The sequence below is a fragment of the Podarcis bocagei genome (genome assembly GCF_964188305.1).
Source record: "Podarcis bocagei genome assembly, chromosome: 4".
In the NCBI taxonomy this organism is placed as follows: domain Eukaryota; kingdom Metazoa; phylum Chordata; class Lepidosauria; order Squamata; family Lacertidae; genus Podarcis; species Podarcis bocagei.
This window is the reverse complement of record NC_138128.1, coordinates 63,329,122-63,347,633: the sequence shown is the minus strand read 5'-3', so window position 1 is coordinate 63,347,633 and position 18,512 is coordinate 63,329,122. Positions and strand designations below refer to the sequence as shown.

The 18,512-nt window shown below is 43.6% G+C and overlaps 1 long non-coding RNA gene across 3 annotated transcripts; it reads left to right on the top strand.

Moving 5' to 3' along the window:
* The first annotated feature begins 7 nt into the window (after nucleotides 1-7).
* On the top strand, nucleotides 8-18,272 carry LOC308584647. Of its 3 annotated transcripts, XR_014006961.1 has the most exons (4): nucleotides 8-90; nucleotides 4,416-4,456; nucleotides 8,526-8,656; nucleotides 17,984-18,272. It is a non-coding gene; the product is annotated as an uncharacterized lncRNA (long non-coding RNA). The 3 variants fall into 3 exon arrangements; XR_014006962.1 differs by lacking the exons at nucleotides 8-90; nucleotides 4,416-4,456; nucleotides 8,526-8,656 and adding an exon at nucleotides 11,509-11,683; XR_014006963.1 differs by lacking the exons at nucleotides 8-90; nucleotides 4,416-4,456; nucleotides 8,526-8,656 and adding an exon at nucleotides 15,422-15,499 and having other exon boundaries at nucleotides 17,984-18,028.
* The last annotated feature ends 240 nt before the right edge of the window (nucleotides 18,273-18,512 follow it).

Sequence of the window (18,512 nt, the reverse complement as noted above, 5' to 3'; positions counted from 1 at the left end):
CCGGTCAGCCTGATCCGGTGACGTCATCCCCCTGCCAGCCTCCGCCGGGCGGAGGGAGGGAGGGAGAAGCCGGATGGGCCTGAATGAATGGTGTGTGTGTGTGTGTGTGGGAAGGGAGAGGCAGGCAGGACTAGGCGGGAGGAAGAGGGGAGTCCTCGGGTGGTGGAAGCGGCTCTCTGCTCTCGCGTGGGTTGGAGGAGGCCGGTTCCCGCCAGGCCGGAGGAGGCTTCAGGTTCTCGCAGGGCTTGGAGAGAGGCGGTTTGCTCGAAAGGGAGGGGGGAAATGGGGCTGCTCCCCCCCCAAAAAAAATAGGGGTTGAAAATCCAGCAGGGATTCGTGTCCTTCGGTGATGAACACGCCAGCAGTTTAAAGAGTCCTTCAAACTATACCAATAAAACCCATTTAACGAGGGCCAGGTGAACAGTCACACCAGGTATAGTGAGGCGAGGTTTCGGCTTCAGCAGAATTCTGCTTCAGGCTAAGGCTTCTTTTTATGGGGCCTTTCACATTTCATCGGAAACTCAGTCCTGTTTCATGGGAAGCTTGGAAGTAAGGGGCCGCGGAGGATTTTGGTGCGGTCACCCTGTTTCCTCAGCTATGTTAGGAGCCTAGCCAGGAAGGGAGGCAGGTTAGGCTAAACATGTTGCCTTTACTTGGAAATCAAGGCCTTTAACGCAACATGGTTTAAAACTCAACATGATGCGCATTGTGAGGCAACGTTAGCATTTTCATCTGGAAAATAATTGGACGGAATATCTTATTCATTGTTATTGTCTGTGAAGCAAGAAACAGGGTTCCAGAGCATGTACAGAATGCATTTTCCTCACCAGTTATTTACTGGGGCCTGCCTAGAGGTATTTGGGATTACAGAGAGGCTCAGATCGATTGGTCCTTGTGCAGATGTGAGTTCTGCGTCTTCTCTATGGGTATAATACATCCTCATATTTGTTCATCTGCCCATTCTTCGCAAAGTGATTTTCACAGGAGGCGCTTTGCAGAAGCTGCAAGGAGAAATGCTTGACCCTGCTTCCGCCTGCTGATTTGAACATGATTTTTTTTTCCTTTTCAGCTACCTTTTTTTCCTACCATGGTCTATGCCTGTGTTTACCTTGCAATCTGTGGCACAGCTGCAAGTCATACATAATTTAATAACAAAGAAAAATATTTGTATAATACTTTTGTATAACCCACACATATTTTCTTAACAGAACGCAGTGCAACTCCTGAAACCCGATGTGTCATTTGCCAAGATGCCAAAGTTCCAGGAAACATAGCTCCATTTAGCTTAGTATTGTCCATGCTGATGGATAGTAGCATCCCAGGGGAGGGCAAGTTGTTTCCATTCTTTAATTGCACAAGCACATTGTCAAGCCTGACTGTCCTGTGCTTGCTCCCACATTGGTATTCTGAATACTTGGTGCGAATTTACCCAAAGCCTTCTCTGCATTTCTTTTATAGTATGACAGCTGAGTAGCAAGTGCTTGTTATACCAAAGCTCAAGATACACCGTTGCTAATGCTGCTGACGTCAGTAGAACACGGGTGTGGAAACTCAGGAATGGTGGCCAAGTGCAGCTGTCTAGACTTCTCTGGCTCTCTAGGCCATGGGTAGGCAAACTAAGGCTCAGGGGCCGTATCCGGCCCAATCACCTTCCAAATCCGGCCCACGGACGGTCCAGGAATCAGCCTGTTTTTACATGAGCAGAATGTGTCCTTTTGTTTAAAATGCATCTCTGGGTTATTTGTGGGGCATAGGAATTCATTCATTTCCCCGCCCCCCCAAAAAACTATAGTCCGGCCCCCCACAAGGTCTGAGGGACAGTGGACCGGCCCCCTGCTAAAAAAGTTTCCTGAGCCCTGCTCTAGGCTGTACGTCAAGCCACACCTCTCCCTGGGCTGCACCCCTCACCTGCCCTGTTTTGCACCCAGCCTTGAGTCTTTCTGCCTAGCTGGAATGTGTGCTTGAAGCCTGATATTAATGCTCTTTGCTTGCCTGGATGAAGGATAGAGAGCGATATATGAGTGTATGTAAAACTAGCCTACTGTACAAAGGTAACATTTATATTGGTTGCCCAACCCACTTTGTCTTTGGGCCGGACCTGCCCAGCACTGGCAAGTGGCCACTGTAAGGTTGTGCCCCTAATGGAGGCAGGAGGGAAGCTGCTATCTCTGTAGCCCGGTTTGATATTTCAAATGCCAAGTGGCCTAAAAATTACACTGCTAAATAAACATAAAAACGTATGTGTTTGTGAGAGAGCACAAGAAAGAAACTCCAGTTTGGGCCAGGGGTTAAAGGGCAAGCAAAGTGTTGCTGGTTATATCTGCCACCTGAGATGTGCAGGGAATGCTTTAAATATTATATAAGTTAAGCATTTGTTTTTCTCCTTAGTGTGAATATTTGAATCCTCACCCACTCCTTCAGAAAGAACAGATTGTTCCTTGGTTGGTTATACACATGGTCCTGCTCTATTCATGCAACCTGACTTGTTGGGGGCCAAATTTAAGTTGGCCTGTTATGCAGGTTGCAAAGCCCCCCCCCCTTTTTTTACCTTGAAAACTTAGCTTTGTTATGGGCAAGCAACTGAAAAGGAAAGGGGAAACCCACATGTGTAACAATGAAAATAGAAAGCAATACATTTAATTCAACATAGGGTTGTCCTGGCTGTGCTTTGGTAAGTTAGCTATATGCAGAAAGTTCTCATTAGTAGGGCTCTTCCTATAATATTTTTGCAATGACACAGTAAGGTCTACTTAGTGTGTTTTAAAAGATGCAGAAGCTCTCAGAAGCTGGTTTGAGCATTATTTGTTCCAATGTGCTCCCCATCTTACACAAATATAAGATGGGGGGCACCTGGCTTGCCAGTAATGTAAAAATGATCTAGTAGCAGACCACAAGCTTAACAGGAGTCCACATTGTGATGCAGCAGCAAAAATAGCTAATGCTTTTCTAGGCTGCATCAACAGAAGTATAATGCTTTGATCAAGGAAAGTAATGCATTGCAGGGGGTTGGGATAGATGACCCTCAAGATTCCAACTACAATTCTATGATTCTAGAAGTGCTATAAATCCAACATACAGAACTGTGGCAGACTAATCTGTATCAAGTCTGCATAAGAGTCCTACTAGAATTGAATCCAGGAAGGAAACTCAAGCATTCAAAATGTCTTTATGTGAATAGATTCCAAGATAATTCCTTCAGCTTGCCAATAATTTATGTTATTGTTATACACACAAGCCCTCTACATACTGCAGAATGTTCTGGGATGCACACAGTTCAATCACATAGAAATGTTCGCTTGATACAGTAATAGTGTTGCCCACTCATTTATTTATCGCACATCATGTGGTATGCATATCTCCTTCTACTTCATGGACCTCACAACAACTCCATGAGGTACGTTGAGCTAAGAGACATTGGCTGACCCAAGATTGCTCAGTGAGTTTTGCGGCTGATTGAGGATTTGAACCCAGGGTGGCACTGTGGGTTAAACCACAGAGCCTAGGACTTGCCGATCAGAAGGTTGGCGGTTCGAATCCCTGCAACGGGGTGAGCTCCTGTTGCTCGGTCCCTGCTGCTGCCAACCTAGCAGTTCAAAAGCATGTCAGAGTGTACAAGTAGATAAATAGGTACTGCTCCAGCGGGAAGGTAAACGGCGTTTCCGTGCGCTGCTCTGGTTCACCAGAAGTCATGCTGGCCACATGACCCAGAAACTGTACGCCAGCTCCCTCGGCCAGTAAAGCGAGATGAGTGTGCAACCCCAGAGTCCGCGACTGGACCTTTAGGTCAGGGGTACCTTTTCCTTTTCCTTTACCCTTACCTACTATAAAACTTTTAAGATCTGCTGCACCCATGGGCCCTTCCAACTCTATGATTTTATACTTTGTTTTCCATGTGTGAATCCCCTTAAGCCTGAGTACAGTGGTACCTCGGGTTACAGGTGCTTCAGGTTACAGACTCCGCTAACCCAGAAATAGTACCTCGGGTTAAGAACTATGCTTCAAGATGAGAACAGAAATCGTGCGGTGGCAGTGGGAGGCCCCATTGGCTAAAGTGGTTCCTCAGGTTAAGAACAGTTTCATGTTAAGAACGGACCTCCAGAACGAATTAAGTTCTTAGCCAGAGGTACCACTGTAGTTTGTTGCAGGAAGGTTCCTTCTAGCCGTACTTGTTAGATCTGAGTATCTAATACTCTGTGATCTTAGATTAGGCAAAGAGGCAGCAGTTGGCCTACCTCACAGGGTTCTTGTGAAGATAGTATGAGAAATTTCATTTACGTCACCCTGGTTTCTTTGGATACAAATGAGAAAGGCATTTTATAAAAGGAGTGGGATGTGTATCTGTTAATGGTTTCTAACTATGAGAAGGGACATGAAGCTCCAGGGAAGTATATAGGATGCCATATTCTTTCTTTCAGAACTCCAGGCAGAAATACAACAGGAGTGGCCTCCACACTGGGTAAGGTATTCAAGCAGACAATTGCCAGCTTGCTCTAGACTTTCTTGGATGACACTGACTTTCTATATTAGTTTCAGGCAGATTATAGGCCTGATTTTGGAATGGAAACTGACTTGGCTATCCTGTGAGATGACGTCTACCAAGACAAGGAGAGCAACCCTCGCTCCCAGTAGGAAGAAGTAGAGCTATTGAGTTATATCCAATGTCAGTTCCATTTTGAGTAGATCCCTTGAAAATAATGGGCCTCAATTTAAATGGGTTAATTTAAACAGGTTTACTCTGATCAGAGCTAATGTTGGCTACAACCCAATTTGTTTATTTTGTGAGTGTTACAGAGCAAGGTGTTCGTAAACAAGGACTATTGCTTTAAAAATAGAACCTCTGGCAATTCTAACTGCACACCTGTTTAAAATAGGATTAGGCTTCTGCTAGGCCTGTCTTTTAATAGAAAATCATATCATAGCTATGTGTCTTTCCCCTTGGCATGTATCTTTGTAGATGTCAAATTACGCAAACACATTTCAGCATTACATACATTTAATGCATGCACACACCTTTTCGTATATAAACTCTCATGCCTTGTTCTGTTAACTGCCATGTTGCTAATTGTTGTGTGGGGTGGTTTGATTTTTTGCTATGGTAAAAAGTGTTCAGAAAGAACAAAGCTGAGTTGCAAGAAGCAGTGGCCCTTATATTTACATGTCCCAGCTTAAAACCCTTAAGAATTCAGTCCGGCTGGATAAGATCAAAAGAGCGTGTAGCCTAGCACTCTTTCTCCTGCCAAATATCTCTTAAGCTCACAAGCAGGGTATCGTGGAGGCAGTAATCCCCAGTTTATTGCCAGGTTTTAAACCAGTGATAAACCACTGCTGGACATGAAGGTTCTGTTCCTACCTATTGTGGCTATAATTAATTGATGAGCTTAAATGGCAAATCTACGTTATCAAAGATGATAGAAAAAGTTCTGGCAACATTCATTTAATACAATATCAAGTTTGTTTCTTTTAAGATTTCTGATGTTTTCAAATGTTGTTGTTGTAGTAGTAGTATACCTATATCATATTGGCCTGAATATAAGCCGCACTCCCCCCCCCCCCATTCTGACCATGAAAAGTTAAAGTGTGGCTTATATTTGCGACCTTACACCGCTGGCAAACCGGCGCAGCTCCCCGCACTAGGCATAGCTGTCAACTTTTCCCTTTTCTTGCGAGGAATCCTATTCAGAATAAGGGAATTTCCCTTTAAAAACGGAAAACGTTGACAGCTATGCCACCAGGAAGCAGCCTGGGAGCGCACTCACTCCCAAGCCTCCCCCGAGCCGCCGGAAAGAAGGGGGAAGGCAGCCCAAGTATTGTCTTTTTTTCTTCCCTCCCCCTTCAATTTTAAAGGTGTGGCTTATTTGCGGGTGCGGCTTATATTTGGGCCAATACGGTATTTAGAATATTGCTTATTAGAAGCTAGGCCCGCCAGTCACAAAACTACACTATCACCTGTCTTCCCCTTCTCTTTGAATTATATGGAATTTTATGGAATTCAGATTGTAAATACAGTGGTACCTCTACTTACATACTTAATTCATTCCGGAGGTCCATTCTTAACCTGAAACTGTTCTTAACCTGAAGCACCACTTTAGCTAATGGGGCCTCCCGCTGCTGCTGCGCCGCTGCTGCACAATTTCTGTTCTCATCCTGAAGCAAAGTTCTTAACCCGAGGTAATATTTCTGGGTTGGTGGAGTCTGTAACCTGAAGCGTCTGTAACCCGAGGTACCACTGTATAATATAAGAAATGAGAGAAGCAAAAAATAAAAATAAATATGCAGCATGTAGCACAGTACTTTATAATTTCTACAACAGCCAGGGGGGGGGAATCACTAAGAGGTTAGCCAAATTTCTTGTGGTACATGGGTAAAAATGGTTTAGGAAGCATTGTCCTACTGTTTTACTTATTGGGGAAGTTTGGGGATAAATGTTGCAACAGCTTCTTTATCCTCAAATCACTCATGAGGCTTTTGGCAATCCCAGATTCGATCTGTAGTGATTCTAAGGGAAGTGCTTCACCTCTGACTAGTCCCAATCTCTCTGAATCAGCCCGGTTATGCTCAGGATTTGGGGTTAATTTGAATCTGATGCACACCTGTAATAGCTGTGCCATTGGCAATTCTTTTCTTAAGCTGCTCATGCTTTGTGTAAAACGTGCATAGCAACACACACTTTAGAGAAAACATACAGAAATGTCTTCTATTAGGGGGATTTGCATTGCAAAAGTTGTATATTAGGCAAAATGCATACCAAAATATGTATATCAGGGTAAATTCACACTAAACAATGTTTTGCTCATGACTTCCACCATGGTGAATCCCAACTTCGGGGCCTTCTGGTCAAGAGACATTTTTTGAGGGAACTGTTGTGTAGCATGAAGAACAGCTGTGGTCAATCAACTCAGATGCTTTTTAATTTAATTTATTCTTTTTAAAAAATTGCTTCAACTAGTGCAGTAACTAGCCCAGACCCTTCATTATTCCTATTTTTCATCGCTGAGATTTTTTAAGTAAATAATTTACTGCGGATATTTATCTGCAAAGCAACTCCAGGACTCGCCCTCTGCCCCATCAGCTGTGAGGTGCCTGTTTAGGAGCTCCTGGCACACAACAGAAACTGGTAATGTGTAGCAATTGGGTATTGAGTTACACCATAGCCTATGCTGTGTTGTGGTGATGTCATCAACTCCAGGGCAGGGCTGTTGGTTTGCTTTAAATCCCTCTAGTTGAAGTCAGTAGGAAAGAAATTATTTGCAAAAGTTCTGGGGTTGGTGTAAAGTTGCATCAACAGTGGGGTGTGGGGCTGTGGTTTGGAGAGGTTTAGGAAAGAGTGTACATTCCTCCCTGTCCCACCCACATCACTGTATATAAACAGCCTTGGCCCAGTATACCTGAAGGAGCATCTCCACCCCCATCGTTCAACCCAGACACTGAGGTGCAGCTCCGAGGGCCTTCTGGCGGTTCCCTCCCTGCGAGAAGTGAAGTTACAGGGAACCATGCAGAGGGCCTTCTCGGTGGTGGTGCCCGCCCTGTGGAACACCCTCCCATCAGATGACAAGGAAATGAACAACTATCTGACTTTTAGAAGACATCTGAAGGCAGCCCTGTTTAGGGAAGTTTTTAATGTTTGATGTTTTATTGTATTTTAAATATTTTGTTGGAAGCTGCCCAGAGTGACTGGGGAAACCCAGCCAGATGGGTGGGGGTTTTTTATTATTATTATTATTATTATTATTATTATTATTATTATTATTATTATTATTTCCATTTTGCTAGCATATCATTGCCAACAAAAGCACACTGTTTAATTAATGTCTGTTGTTGATTTCTTCTGACTATCTTAATAACGTGATTTTATGGAACATGAAAATAAAGATTAGTGTTGGCGGTTTTTAAAGCAGCAATTTTTCTTTATGTAACTTCTTCCCCAGTTGGTTTGGAATGATGGGACAGTGTGGGGAGAGAGTCACTCTTTGCTCCACTTAATCCAATGTAGTGTGATGCCAGGAGTTATTAAATCCAGCCACCTTTTGCTAATGGGTATGGCTGTATATAGGGAATAATTCTCTATCTCCCTTGGGATCCCTGAAACATTGTCATCAGCTCCCAGAGGATCTGCCCCGGAGTCTTGAGAAGCAAGGCGAAAGCCTTCACCACCTTGACAGTAGTAGTGATGTGGCTTTTGTAGGCTGGTATGCAAAGAACCTAGTCAGTCCTTTGACTAATGACAATTCTTGAGCCAGTTATTTGACACTCCTTGCATACTTCTACAGGATATTACAAACTTGGTGAGTCAGCTTTTGCAGATCCAGCTTTGAGTAAATGAGTGCTTGGAAGTATTGCTTTGTCAGGACCTATTCTTGGTTGTGATTTAGCAGCAAGTAAAATGTGGTGGCTTGTAGCCCAAGGGGAAACCTTGCAAAAGGGTAAAAACAAGTTTTCTTTCTACAAATCTGACATTTTTTAATCATATTGGAAACAAGCGTTTTCTGTAATCTTTCTCTTATTTGCTGATATTTTTTTTTTGTAAGGCTGGTCTTTCAAACATTCAACAAGTTATTTCCAAGTCTCGGCACAGAGTATTACGCAAAGCCTCCATGAGCTCAGATGTAAGAGAGGAACACCCTTTGCTGCTCATGGAGGTGGAGCCTTCAAGAGAAAGGTTCATCTGTCTAGTCATTCCTCAAATGTTTAACAATATACTGTAAATCAAACTTACCAATAGAGTTTGATTTTTTTAAAAAAAACAAAACAAACCTAACCTGTCAAGTTCACAATTCACATATTAATTTGATGCTTTAATATTTCTAAAATGGTGAGAAAAATGTTCTGATCGAGATTAAAGAAAGGGCTTAATTCCATTAACAGCTGCAGGTGAAATTATGTGTACTGCTCCTCTTGGCAACCTATGATAGGATATCGGAACAGTGAAGGGAGGGAGAGCAGGAATTGTGTTAACTGTAGACAAAGGGGAATTACTAAGTTTCCAGCACCAATGGTTGTAATAAAAGAGTATCATATATTTTAGGGCTTCAGCTCAGTTTCATATTTGAGTTACGTAAAATGACAATAAATATTTCATTCCCCCCACCCCCCCCCATGAGGACAGTGGACATCAGCCCAGCATCAGACTTTGTGTCTGGTGCTGTTTCAACACTAGTACAGTGATACCTCGGGTTACATATGCTTCAGGTTACATACACTTCAGGTTACAGACTCTGCTAACCCAGAAATAGTACCTCAGGTTAGGAACTTTGCTTCAGGATGAGAACAGAAATTGTGCTTCAGCGGTGCTGCGGCAGTGGGAGGCCCTATTAGCTAAAGTGGTGCTTCAGGTTAAGAACAGACCTCCAGAACGAATTAAGTACTTAACCCGAGGTACCACTGTACTTGGCAACTTTAATTGCAGCTTTGCTTGAAGTACTTTGTGTGTGTCTTTACTCAGCCTGGCTAAAACATTTTGTTACTCAAATCAGCAATCTAATAAGAGCCTAGACTGGAGTGACTAACTTGTTTTGGGCCCATTGACTGCCTTCACACCTGACCAACTTTCCTGCAGCTCCATGAACGAAACTGGGTGTAGCCAGCCACCAATAACTCTCTCTTACACACACACTTGTGCAGGACACACAGCCACTTCCTCCTCCATTGATCCATGTAGATCAAGGGGGGGGGGTCAGCAGCCCATCCAAACTTATCAAATGGCAAATGTGATGACTGGCAAGGAAGAAGTTTGCATTGCCATCAAACCACTGGACAGTGCCATGTCTACTTAATGTCTCCCACCTTTTGCTGCTTATGACAAACTTAGTGAGGTTGCGGTGGGTCAGGAGAATATGCTTGGGAGTCCAGTTCAGGATAGCCACCCCGGTCTAAAAATATGCAATAGGTAGAGGACATATTGCCTATATATGAAATGTTTGTCTGGGATGACAAAACACAATGGCTATCAATATATGGAGTGTGCTGGTGTTTTGCTTTGTTTTTTAGCTGCAGCAAAACTCCCCACTCCTTTCTGATTTGCAGTCATCTGGCTTTCGTCCAAACTCTGTATTATGTCAGGCACTTCATGAAGTGCCAGCCTGTATCACATTAAAAAAAAAAGGAAAAGAAACAAAGCTGAGTCTCACCAGCATGCAGATGAAACAACAGCTCTTACTTTCTAACTTCTGAGAGCGTGTTCACATGTGTGTTGAACCTGGAGGAAGTCTGGGGAGATGATTTAGCTTCTGGAATTGTCTTCATAAGCTCCTTGACCACTATAATTAGTGTGATGCCATGGGTGGAGTAGAAAAATAACTGATAAACCAAGAAATGGAAGAAATGACATTTTTATGAGGGTGTAAATGTGTCATCTACAAAATTATTTGGTACTTGGTAACTCTTGGCAAGGATCTTGACCTATCCAGTTGGTTTATTTTAGCAGACCACACCTTCTTTGAGGTTGGCAAGATACTTGCCTTGTCTTGCCCTCTTGCTGATGCCCTACTTCCAGCAGACAACCCAGGCACAGATCCAGTTACCTTGACATTAAAATTCCCTTCAACATCATTGTGACACTTATAGTTGCTTCACGTCGGCCTTTGCCTTGTTCATACTCATAGTTTGCTGCTGGGAATGAACTAGGCCCACCTGTGGTCACTCACCACGAGACAGCCATCAGCACTTCCTTGGACTTTAAATTCTGTTATGAAAGTTGTACCGCAGGGGCAAAACTAGACTTTATTTCACCTGGGTCAAAGACCCAGTTTGGCACACACTAACCCCCCACACATTTGTGTACATATACACACAGACTGGGAGCCTCAATGGCACCCCTCCACAGGCTTTACCCAGGGCAAAAAGCTGGCTAGCTCCCCTGTAGCTATGGCACCAGTTTACGGACATGGATGAGGAAATAAATGTCCCTTAGACTCATTTAAGGACTGGTCTTGTAGTAACTGTATCCTATACCTATATAGCTTTGACCAAACTGCGGGAGGCAGTGGAAGACAGGAGTGCCTGGCGTGCTCTGGTCCATGGGGTCATGAAGAGTCGGACACGACTAAACGACAACAACAACATACCTATCTAGCTGACGAGGGGAGGGGAAAACACACTGTTTGGAAAATCCCCAAATGGTATTACAATGGTGGCCTACCCCCCCCCCCCAAGTATCCATAGAAACAGTTTCAAAGCCCACCAGTTAGGGACTTTGCAAGCAATGTTGCCCACACTTTAAGGAAACCAATACGCTCTCTAGGGCAGAGACATGCTCAGAACACCCCTTCTCCACAGCAGGCATCACTCAGTTATCAGAGTGCTCCTGTGCTCATTTTCTAAAAGGCTGTACCTCCCATTTCCAGCTGCTGCATTAGGTGAAGCCTTAATTAAAACCTCAGAATTTGCCTCCAGTGTCACCCTAACCTTGCAGTGGAAATGCATGCATGCATGTCTCTGTGTGTATTTTCCAGAAGCAAAATTAAAAGAACCGTGAGTCACGGTTGCATTTCATTTGTAAGCTAGGTGTGGTTTCAGATGCTGTCTATCCTTTCACTCTAAAACAGGTCTTTTTTTTTTAATGGAGGGCAGAAGTGACTTGAGACAGCATTTCTACCTTTCAAGGCCTTTCGTCTCTCCACATATCTCTCACGTGAACCAACAAGTCCGTTTGCTCTCTGAGAATGAAAGGATTAATAACCTCTCTAAGGTGGGGTTTGAAAAGGAGCCAGTGAATATGAAGCGTGGCTGCTTCCTGAAATGTGTGACAGAATTATGTTCTAAAGATAGTACAAATTCTTATGTCTTTCCTTCTGGAGACAGCTATAAATAAACAAACAGGAGTTGGGGAGGAGAGGGGGATCAGCAGAAAGCCCCTGGGGAAGGGAAGAGCCATCACAATGTAAGTAAGTCAGAAACAGCTACAATTCTTTCTTTTTTTTTTAATTGCTTGTGGGTTTCTATTTTGGTAGCTGTTAACAGGAGCTTATAATTTCTCCTTTAGTGTTAATCAAAACAAATGTCACTGGGGTGTGTGTGTTTGTGTGTGTGTGCATGTGTGTGTGTTTAGCACTCGCAGACGCCCAATGCTCTCCCCATAAAGGAGGCTGCTTTAAGATTTTGCAAATGCAATCTTGGAATGCTTCTTACAAAGATCATGAAACAAAACCAGCATTCCTTTGCCAATTCTAGGACTGTGGTCACATCCACGCCCGTCCACATTTAAAATGCATGGTTTCTTCCAAAGAATCCCAGGATCTGTAGTTCACACCTAGCAGAACTACAGTTCTCAGCCCCCTTAATAAACCCAGGATTGTTTGGGGGAATAAGTTCCCAGAATTCTTTGGGGGAAGCCACAAGCTTTGAGTGTGCTGCATATGGTGCCGTTTCGTCTTTCAATGCCAGGAAGTCCATCACTCTTGGGGAATCCCCAATACTTCCAGAGAAAGGCTAAGTAGCTGCTGCTATGTTGAAAACTAGTTCAAATAAAGCAATAGTCGCTGTTTTTGGCATTTTCCATGGCCCTTTATGTTTATAGCTTGCTTCCCCACTCCGTCCTTCCACTGTTGTTTTGGCTGCTGCCTCCTGATTTTGAACTGTGATCAGGAAATGGAATAACAGTGATCTCAACAGGCAAGGAAGGAAGAAGCTGCCAAAGTAGGATCTTGAAGGTACAACAGCACTCTGGTGATGGAGTGTCACAGCCACAGCAGCAGAGCCTCATAAACTCTTGCAGTCTAACTATGGCAAGAAGCTTGAGGAGTATAAACCTCTTTTGCTCACAATGCAAATGGGAGAGAAATAATTTGCAAAAGGAAGAATAGACAGCATCTGGGTGAGGGGCAATCCAGTGTTTTTCACAGGGCATAATTTCTATGATCATGTTCCTACTGGGCGGGGCTGGCCCAAGACATTGTGGCACCTGAGGCGAACCAAAAAATGGTGCTTCCCCACCATGGAAGAAGGGGTGAGTGAAGACCTGCGTCAGAAACGGGGTGGGGGTGGGGTGGCAAATAAAGATCTACATTGGGATCAGCTGCCCCTGTGCATTCTGCCACCTGAGGCGATTCCTTCACCTTGCCTCATCAGTGGACTGGCCCTGCTTCTGGATGTGTGCTTGGGCTCTCGGCACCCGCAGAATAACTCCCATCAAGACTAAAGTGGATGGCCTAGAGAATCTGAAAGAGCTGCCTAAGCGAGGTCTTCAGTGGCACTGGGTCTATACGAACACTGCAGATGCCACGAGTCATCTCAGTTAAATACCAAGGTCCTGGGGAAGATGTCCATTGTTGTGGTCCATGTGGGCATCAATGTCCCTGAGAAATGTAGCTGAAGCAGGCCGTGGAGTCCAGCTTGTCTGAATCCATTGCTGCACAGCGCAGAAGGGGAGAGTGCTATTGCACTCAGGTCCTTCTTGCAATCTTCCCAGAGCCATCTTGTCTGTTGTGAGAACAAGATGCTGGACTAAATGAGCCATAGGCCTGATCCAGCATTATTTTCTTATACTCAGTCAGACCACTACCTAGCTCAGTATTGTCCGCACCAGGAGTGACACCTCCCAAATGCTGTTGGACTCAAACTCCTATCAGCCCCAGTCAGTATGGCCAATCATCAGGGTAATGGGAGCTGTAGTCTAGTAGGCCACAGGTTCCCAATCCTCAGTCTATGATGACCGGTAGCAGCTCTTCAGGATTTCAGACAGAGATCAGAAATCTCCCAGCTTTCCCTGGAGATTGAACGGGGGACTTTCTACTCTGCCACTGAGCTTCAGCTGTTTCCCTGTATTAACCCCATTTTGCCAGTCTTGCAGCATCCTTTATGATGTGAATGGAATCCTCCTTGGCATTTCTCAGAAGTGATGTAAAAAAGCGATAGTGCCTCTCATGCAACTCTCATTTGTTTCCGTTGTGTTTGCTCATGAGAATCCCTTGCTGGACTGTGCTTTTAGTCCCTCTGTGCTGTGCTGTATCTGTTTAGGATAAGAGCCAGGAAGTCTGAGTTTGCTGGGTTTAGTTTGTGGGATCTTTGACACACAGCATTTGTCTGTGCTTCTAATATATATCAATAGTGTTTTCAGATGACTCAGCCTCGCTAACAATGTATATTTCTCTTTTAAAAATAATATTCATGATAGATTTACTGCATAGCCGTCTCGGTGAGATAACGGGCCAAAGGATTTACATAGGGAGAGCTATATCCTCATTTTGCTACTATATGTTAATGTAGCATTTGATTATTTGCTTTGGCTCCTTGGAGAATGCCATAGTATTCTGCATTGGGATTTTTATGCACCAAAGCCTGAGCCACAGCAAATCCTTAAAGCTTATTTTGAGATCAAATGTGTGATCAAATGACATGGTGATTCGGGATACTGAAAAGGGTTATCAGGGGTGGGGCAGGGGGAAGGAAGAGAGAAACTTAATAAAAAAAATTGCCTGAGGCTGTAACCCTAAGCACATCTACACTGAATACAATGAGCCTTGATTACAATTAAATATCCTCAGGATATTGTTTTGTTTTTGTTTTTTTCTGCTGCAGACATTCATTTAAATTCCTATGCCTTAGTTATGTGGTAGGATAAATAACGGTGGATGCACTGAAGCTCAGATGACCTTTCACTGGATGCTATCTATCACCACACTCTCCCATTTCCTATTTGTTTCCATCAGTCCAAAGGACCTCTTTTCCAGTGACTACTAGTCATGCTGGCTGGCTGGTGGTGCTGTGGTATAAACCACCGAACCTCTTGGGCTTGCCGATCAGAAGGTTGGTGGTTCAAAGCCGCATGTTGGTGTGCGGTCCCGTTGCTCTGTCCCAGCTCCTGCCAAAGCACACCAATGCAAGTAGATAAATAGGTACCGCTGTGGCAGGAAGGTAAACAGTGTTTCCGTGCACTCTGCTTTCCATCACGGTGTTCCGCTGTGCCAGAAGTGGTTTAGTCATGCTGGCCACATGACCCAAAAAGCTGTCTGCGGACAAACGCCGGCTCCCTCAGCCTGAAGTGAGATGAGCGCCGCAACCCCATAGTCACCATTGACTGGACTTAACCGTCCAGGGGTCCTTTACCTTTTACTTTTACCTTACTTCCAGGATCAGAGGTACGATGCAGAGAAGCATGAGTGGGAGAGGGCTATTGAGCTCAAGTCCTCCTTGCAGGATTCCCATGGGGATCTGGTGTCCCACTTTGAGAATAGGGTACTGAGCTAGATGATCCAACAGTTTTTATGTTCTCATGCCTCTTTGCTCCAGAGGCAATAGTTCCATTTTGAATGAAGAGGTGAACTGACCTCCTAGCTTGACAGAGGTCAGACACCAATATGACTGTGATAAATGCAACTTTCCACCATGAATGTGTTTATCACAGAAATTCCTCATGTACACGAATACCTTGTGACGGCAGAAAAGCAACAGAGCATCATTTCAATGTTTATTGCATACCTTTTGACAGGAGCATTAAAATCCGAGGCAAAGTAGCATCAGTGAAAAGAGTGTGCAGCTGTTTTCTTGCAAATGGACACGAAAATAGGTTAGTCTTATGTCTGGCAGTGAAAGAAAAATCTGATATGATCTGAAGAATCCATTTTTTTTTTGTTTTAATGAATGAATAAAGGAAGATAGCCGAGAGATGAACAGTCAATATAAGCAGGCATTTTATGCACCATCAACTCATTCTCTCATCAGCATCAACGGGAGAAAGTTTCTTACATTTTTCTGAATGTTAAGAGAGCCATATTAGCAACACAGTTATATGAAAAGTATAATGCTGCCACCTGCTGGCTGGCATATGTATGCATTATAGGTGATTTTCCTCCCTTGTTTATGATTCTCCTCTTCTACTGTTAACCTATTGGCCTGCTATTGGAATACTGTTGAGGTATTCCAGGCAGATATTTGTGTGCACACTCACCATACCATTAATGGCACTTATTGTGAAGCTGACATGAAGCACAATAGACTCCATTGCACTTCAATGCAGTAATGATACTTCTGCAGTTGGCACAGGTGTTGTGCAAACATGCTGTCATTAAGACAAACAGGCCTTACAGGTTCATCTTCAAGAGATGTAGCTCAGAAAATGAGACACAGACAATGCAATCGCTGCAGTCAATAACTGTGTAACAAAGAACCCTGGAAAACTTCATTTTAAACATCGCATCCTCTGTAGTATTTCTCTGTTCTACTGTTTTGTGGTTATCAATTAGCTTTTAATCTATGAAGAAGGGATGCTGTGAAACTGAAAGAAATCACTATTAGGCAGCTATTATTAAGACAACCAGTTATGCCTCACCAAAAAAGAGGAGACCACTTTGCATAAAAATTGCAAATGGTAATTTATAGGTACAGACACAAATTTAGGAATCATGACTGAAAAGTAGAAATGTAATGCATCTCAACATAGGGTGGAATACTGTGTCCAGGTCTGCCCAACCCAGGTACTGCTAACTATTGATGAGCAACTTCAAGGATTCTGCTCTCCCACTTTCTGCTCTCCTGCTTTTTAACCAGATATGGATGGGACAGTCCTCGAACAGGCATCTTCAAACAGAGGACTGTCATCTGTAAAGTAGGGCACATGACTACGATGGATATTAGGACCAAAGCGGACATTGCATGCAAATAAATGCAACAAATTCTTTGCCTCTTTCACAGCTGCAAAACACTGGTTCAGCATCTTCATCAAGCTATCTAAGGGCTTATTCCTAGTCAGTCACTGCCAGGTTGTTGTTTTTGCCACAATTTTCATCACCTCATACTTGCTTACCCTGAACAGCATTTTCCATGTTACCATCCAGTTTGGAGTGATATGTTTGGAGATCTTTATAATCCGCTTGCAATCGCCCTGAACAATTAGTATCATTGGCTACTTATCTGTTTACCCCTGCCTCTAGATCATATATGAACAAGTCCCCATACTGATTCTTGAAAGACATCTTCATCCCTCCACTGGGAAACCTGCTCTTTGCTTCTTCTTTCTTAATCATTTAATGCTCCACAAGTGAACTACAGGCAATCCTCGTTTTGCACAGGTGTTACATTCTGGACCCCTGTGTGCATCAGTGGAGCATGCATAAGTCCATTCAACTCCGTTCTGCCCCTTTTTGTGACGCTTTTATGACATTTTGGGGCTACTTCTAGGTTTGACGTCATGCACGTGTGCACAATTGCATGTCATTCGGATTCACCTAAATCAGTCATTGCCTGTACTCATCATATTCCCTGGCTGCTAAACTTACTCAAGAGTATTTGATGTGGTACTTTTTGAAAGTCCAAGTACACAATGTTGATGCGATCATCTCTTTCTATATACTCGTTGAAAAAACCCTCTAGATTAATGAGACAGAATTTGCTATTGCAGAAGCCATGCTGCTTCTTCAACAGTTTGTGTTCTTTTTCATTCTCTTCATATGCACAAGGCTTCCATTTTCTAAAGCAAGCCTTCTTGTCTCTAATAGCATCTTTGACCCTCCATGTTAATCATGCTGTCATCCTCTTGGCCCTGGTGATTCCTCTCCTACCTCAAAAACAGAAGGTAGATGTCAGGGCCCATAAGATATATCTCAACATTCATATGAGGGCAATACATTTTATTATGCCAACCATGTCAAACCAAATAATGCACAAGCTTTTGAGTTCTCTAGAACGCTTCATCAGATTTGGTCGGGATTGCCAATGTTGTGCCTTCCAGACATAACTGAACTCTAGCTCCGATCTACCCCAGCAAGCCTGGACAATGGCCAGCTATGATGGAATCTGTAGCACAGGACTAAGGCTATTAACCATGTTGATAAACCTAATTTCTGAATGGAAAATTGCAAGCAGTGCTGTAACATTGCCTTCAGATGAACCTAATTTCACATTGACACCAAACCTCCCATTAGCACACAAAGCCCCTTTGCTGTAGTGAATGGTTAGATTAAACTGTATGAATAACCATTAAGCAGTTGCTGCCTTTCCAATAACCTTTCTTGAAATGAATTAATCCAGCTTGATTGGTTCATTTATCTTCCAGGTATTACAGCTGTGGGCGCCTAAATTGTGCTTCCGGACTGTCTCTAATTCAGGATGCACAATTGAAGTTGATTCAGAGTTCTTCTGTACAAACCTGAAAGATTGGACATTTTGCAAGAATGAAAGTGATGGGGGAAATGCCATAGAAATTGTGGGGTAACATTTCCTTGCTGCAGCATCAGCTAACCTCCCCACAAGCAAATAACTCATCAGTAAAGAATTGGCACAATAATCTAATCTCCCCACAAAAAATAGGAGGAATGCACAATAAACAGATCACCTGGAAGCGACCACGTCTGATCTTTCAGAAACAGCCCATTGTTTAAAGGTCACACCTACATTATACATTTATAGAGCTCTTATCCCACTTTAGCAGCCACAAAGGATTCTGGGAACTGTGATTTGTTAAGAAGGCTTGACAACTGTAGGTCTGTGAGGTCAGAACCTTCCACAAACTATGCTTCCCAGGATTTTTGGGGAGACGTAATGACTGTTAAAGGGACGCAGGTGGTGCTGTGGGTAAAACCTCA